Below are 6,000 nucleotides of genomic sequence, written 5' to 3'. Positions count from 1 at the left end.
TTGTATGTTGACAGATGGTAACTAGATTTATGGTGGTGATCATTTTGAAAAATATAGAAATATGGAATCCTTATGTTGTGTATCAGGAAGTAACATAATGATGTAAGTCAGTTATACTTCAAGAACAAACAAACACACAAGCAAACTCACACAGAAAAAGAGAACAGATTTGTAGTTACCAGAAGTGGGGAAGTGAAATTGGATGAAGGCAGTTTAAAGGTACAAACTTCCAGTTATAAGAAAAATAAGTACTAGAGATGTAATGTATAACATGATAAATATTATTAACACTGTTGTATGTTACATATGAAAGTTGTTGAGAAAATAAATCCTAAGTGTTCTAATCACAATAAAAATATTTATATTTCTTTAATTTTGTATCTATATGAGATGATGGATATCACTAAACTTATTGTGATATTTATTTCATGGTGTATGTAAGTCAAATCATTATGCTGTATTCCTTATACAGTTCTGTATGTCAATTATATCTCAATAAAAGTGGAAGGAAAATAAAAAACCATTTTGGCCTAACATGGAATCACTCATGCTAAGCCCCACCTCAGCAGACTAAAACTTAACTAAATTTCTAATCTCATCTCCCCGAAAAGGATGGCCTCTGTTAATTAGAGCTTACTGCTTAGTCTACGTTATCTGACCCAGCTCCAAGACTTCCTTTTGCTCCATATAAGGAAAATAACCCTTCTTTAACCAATCAGTAAATATTCAGTATAACTCCCTTGTCAGTTTCTGATATAGGGGAATGGATTACAAACACGTATTTCCTTCTGTTTGAGAGTTAAAAAAAAAAAAAAGAAAACAAAAAAACTCTATTCATTACCACTTTAATGTAAGGATAATTGAACAAGTGCTTAACTAGAGAAATATAATCTAAGACTTTCAGGAGAAGAATTCTTCTGAATTCAGACCTCATGAATTTATACTGATTTACTTAATGAAAATTGAGTGGCAGGATCAGTATATAATATTGTATGTTTTATATATATATATATATATATATATATATATATAAAATCTCCATTCATTTATTTAATTAATTATTAGCCTTATTACCTTTGGGATTTTTAATAATTGAGCTATTTGTAAATTCTGGGCAATCAAAAATAAATTCAATTGAATCCATACCTATCAAGAATTTAAAACAGCAAATGACAAGAAAGAAAGCACACTTGTAGAATAAATTAAATAAATATGAAATAATGGTTTCCAGATCATGCGTAAATGTTATGTAAGCTTTCTAAAATAAACACAGAGATATATAATTCAGCAGGGAGCCAGAGTTTTGATAGAAACAGATATCACACTGTTAACTTATTCAGTAACATCAGGCAATGTATGAAATGGTGTCCCCAAAATGACAACTTGAATAACAACTCGAAGCAATTAAAAGAATCACTGTGTGGTTTTTTGTTTTTTTTTTTTTGATGATAGAAAATACATTTCATAATTATCTGATATTTATTTGAGGAAATAAAAATGAAAAATTCCATGATTAATCAGAACATATAGGGCCAGATCCAATGTAGAGAAAGACTTTCATTACCTAAACAGCTAATTCTTAATAGACTAGAACAGCTTGTATTTTGTCCTTTCTTTTTGCTAGATTAAAAATAAGTACTGTTTTGATGTTAACAAAAAGTATTGCCAAGGATATGTAAGTATCAGGACAGCAAATATTGAAGCATAAAAACCATTTGGTTTATATTATAGTTTTACTTATTATGATAAAAATTAGTATATTTATTGGGTTTTTAAAATTTTCTTCTACAGAATGATGAGCATAATCCCCTTAATGCAAAATGATATTTGGGGCAGACTGATCCCACTTATTGAGCAGTGGCTATGCTAAAATGCATTTATTTCAGATCAGAAAAGGGCTGGTCACGACCACACATATTCTGAAAGATGGGTGATGTCTAATTCTCCTTTCAAAATTCCTAGGGCTTTATTCATTAGAAAGTTTAGGGATAACTTGATTGCTAGAACTGCAAAATTTATAGCTTGAGTTCAACTATATTTTCTTCATCTATTATTTATGTGAAATCTTGAAGTACCAAGCAGCAGGGATGAAAACAACATATAAAACCATTTAAGACATTGTCCCATTTTTTAGAAAACATATCAAAGGGCACAAACTTGCAACTAGGAGATGAATAAATCTTGGAGATAAAATGCACAGTTTAGTGAGTATAGTCAACCATACTGTATAATATACTTCAAAATTGCTAACTAAGAGACTTAAATGTCATCATCACAAAAAAGAAATGATAATTGTATGATTAGCATACAATTATGATAGAGGTGCTAGCTAAAGCTTTGTGTGATAATCGTATTGCAATACATGTATCAAATCAACACATTGTACACCTTAAGCTTACACAATGTTACATCTCAATTATATCTCAACTGAAAAAAAAAAAAAAGGCAGGACATGTCACTGGGAAGCGGGGCTTGGGCAAGAATTTGAAGAAAGCTTAGGAAATTAAGAAGGGAACAGTGGGAGTGGGAGTGGTTAATAATAGTGTGGAAGCTCTAAGGTCATAGGTAAGGGAGTGTGAATATCACTGTCTGGTTAGAGGGGAAGATTTTCATAGGGATGAATAAGAAGCTAGAATGGGAGGTGGTTGTGCAGGTCCTTGAAACAATGAGATTTGCCAACAAAACGGTGACATGGACAAAGAGGGAACTTTTTCTAGCAACCTTGTGAAGTACACTATGGTCAAGATTACAGGCAGTCTCCCCTCCATGTGGACAGATAAAGGAGCAGAGGCTCAGGTGTCATTTCTGGGCAGTATTGCCTCCGAGAGTGGAGTAGAGCAAAGTCACTTGCCCCAGGTACTTTCACTACTACTTGGGGGTTCTAAATAAATTCTGATTTTTGTTCAGACTTCATTACACAATTATATTTACTCCACTTCTATCTCCCCAGACATATGAAGCATAGTCTCCTGTTCTTATGAGACTCTGGGCAAATTTCCTAAATATCTATTTATTATATCCCTTTACTGTAGAATGTGTTTAGCAATACTACTAAAAGAATCCTGAAAGGTAATTAACACCTCCCTCAGAAAAAAAATAATATATTTTCACTTCTTAAAATTATTTGACATTACTGATACTATGAATGGTCATCGTTATAAATTTAGTATTAGAATATCTAAAATGGGAACATAAATAATACAGTGATTTGCTAAGAGCACATTTAATGTATGAAGTTAAAATCTCTATCATACCTATGTCTGCATGAGAGCTCTGCCTTAGAATAATAGTGTATGAAATAAAAATTTTTATTTTTATTATCCTAAAATGATAATAAAAATGTTATTTTATTTGTGATCTGTCCTTTCCAGTTACATAGGACAAAAAAATGTAAGGCCTTTAGAACATTCAAATAAAATAAACAAAACAAAAACCCCTTGACCATTTTTTGGGGCAGGGGAAGAATGTTATTATCAGGTTGATTAGTTACAGACCTTTTCTATGAATTTACACCTGTATAAATATATATAAACTATAATGTAACCACATTAAGGGAAGACATTTCCATCTATTTTATTCACTATGCATTCCTAATTCCTAGAAGCATGCTTGGCAGAAAATATGTTCAATGAATAAATGAAATAAGTGCAGAGAGGGTCCAATGGCAATCTGATACACACACAAAATCTCTCTGGATATAGAACATCCCTCCATGTGTGGGAAATGCTGAGAAGTTTGTAATGTCATGAGCCAGTGCATGTATTTTTAAAAGAAATGGCCTCAAAAATGGGAGGGGCAAGAGACAACAAGATTGGGAGGGTATAACTTCTCAGCAAAAAGAAGTTGAAACAGGAGGCATCTTTGGTACACATGATTGTGAAGGGAAAGAAGGAAGCAGGTGGTGGAAATTCAGGGACATAAAGCACAATTAAATGAAAGCAAAGCAACCCCTCCCCAAAAACACTATCAATTAATGACACTACAATGCAACCTAAAATAAGAAAAGCATATTTTATATAATAAAAATAGAAATAAAAATAATGAAAACAATTAAAGTTCTATAATTTACAATAGTAAATTCAAGTAAAAACAAGTACTATAATTTATAATAGGATAATGCAAAAATGATGGCTATGTACATAGATTTCAAATTGGCAATAGAACCAATACAACAACTGATTTGAGTCAAGTAAATTTTGGGGAGAGTATTCTGACTGTATTTCCTTAGTAGGATATAACTGAGGAAAAAAGAACTGCAGAAGGATCTTAAATTTTAATTAGTAGAATTGTTTATAATGCTACTTAGAACTGGACTTTCATAAAGTAGGAGTTTTCATAAGTTTGTATATAATATATATGATATACACATATACTGCATGCATACAAATACTTGTATATACATATATATGTGTGTATAAAATGTGACTATGAAACTATTTTATTGAAAATTGCTAAGGATTAGAAAGCAATAGGAGAAAATTAAAGAGCTGGAATGAGGCTCAAAAGTTATTATGCCCAAACCCTTTTATTTTCCCACCATAAAATTGAGACCTAGGGATTTTAAGTTATTGGACTCCAGTCACACAACTAGTTAGTGACTGAGTTGAGGTCTCATTTCTTGTTAAATAATCTTTCTGGCGACTTCATAGGGATGATTAGAAATTTAAACTGAAAAGATAGGAGGGTTGTTTTTTTTAAAAATCTTAAGGAAAAAAACCCACAAAACTTTATTTATAGAATTAAAGCATTATATGTAATCATCTCTGGGGTTATGCTGTTGTAAAATTGTTAATAAATTTTACCCTATACATACTGATGGAAGTTTTCTTCATTTTAAGATGCAGGGATAGGATAGTCAATCTCTAATAGAACACAGTTTAAATCACTCCTAAGAAGAAGAGGAAAAAAAATTGACCATCGAAGGGAAACATCACTTTACTGTCCAAAACATACTGGTTTGAAACAAGTATTTTGATGAGATGCTTTGAAGAGCAAGTCACATTATTCTCTTTTAAGAAGTGTCTATTCATGGCCTCATGTACTACTTATTTCTCTCAGAATCGTTAATTTGGCATTGTGATGAGACAAGCTGTGAGATTCGACACGTTTAAAATTAAACGACAAAAATGGGGATGATTGTGCAGTGTATTTCTAACTGAGGAGTTAAATAAAAAACGTTGAAAAGTTTTCACTGCACATTGTACTTAGCTGTTGAAACTATAGAAACTTACTTTTGCTCTGATTTCTAAAAGAATGTTAAATATAACCCTATTATTTTTTTAGTTTTTGAACAACTATGTTGTCACTATTATGTTGGTTTAAAGCATATAGAATTATTAAGATAAAGTAGATACATTGTCACAAATCATATTATGAATGGGGGTTATTTAATCAAATATAATAATGTAAACATGAACATCAGAAAAAAAAAATTACATCCCAAATCTACTTTTGGCACCTTTCATACTCAAGTCGGACAGAATTTTAATATCTTCATAGGGATAAAGGAGGAAAGAAGGGAAAGTTGTCTCCGGAAAGGGATGGAGATGCTTGGTAATTCAGAATGGAAAGAGAAACAAATATGTTTGGATGATGAAGTAAAGAGTGCTTAGCTGAGTTTTGGGGGAATGTGTTGACATTCTTAGTTAAATTAGACTATCCCTGGATACCAGTTTGGTTGAACTTGAGGCCTGCCCTATGCCCCTCTATTCTTTCTATTAGTACAATTATACACAGATTAGTTTGGTACTTAATAAATGCCTAATATTTAATTTCAGTTGGTGGCTATTGAATATTGTGCTGGAAGAATGGATACAATTCAGCTTTTTGGACTAGATCACGACAGCACAGAAATTGACCAAAGAACATTGTTGAAAGTTTCCAAAAGAAAATTGCATAGCTAAGTGCTACAGCTATAGCATGTTAAAAATGTCCATGCCATTTAGAGGAAGGGAGTCAAAAGTTTCACTTTCTTAGCCATGTTCCAGAATATGGGGAAAG

This window comes from Balaenoptera borealis, assembly GCF_965194805.1.
Source record: "Balaenoptera borealis genome assembly, chromosome: 5".
NCBI lineage: Eukaryota > Metazoa > Chordata > Mammalia > Artiodactyla > Balaenopteridae > Balaenoptera > Balaenoptera borealis.
The sequence above is the reverse complement of the archived record's forward strand: the minus strand, read 5'-3'. Positions refer to the sequence as shown.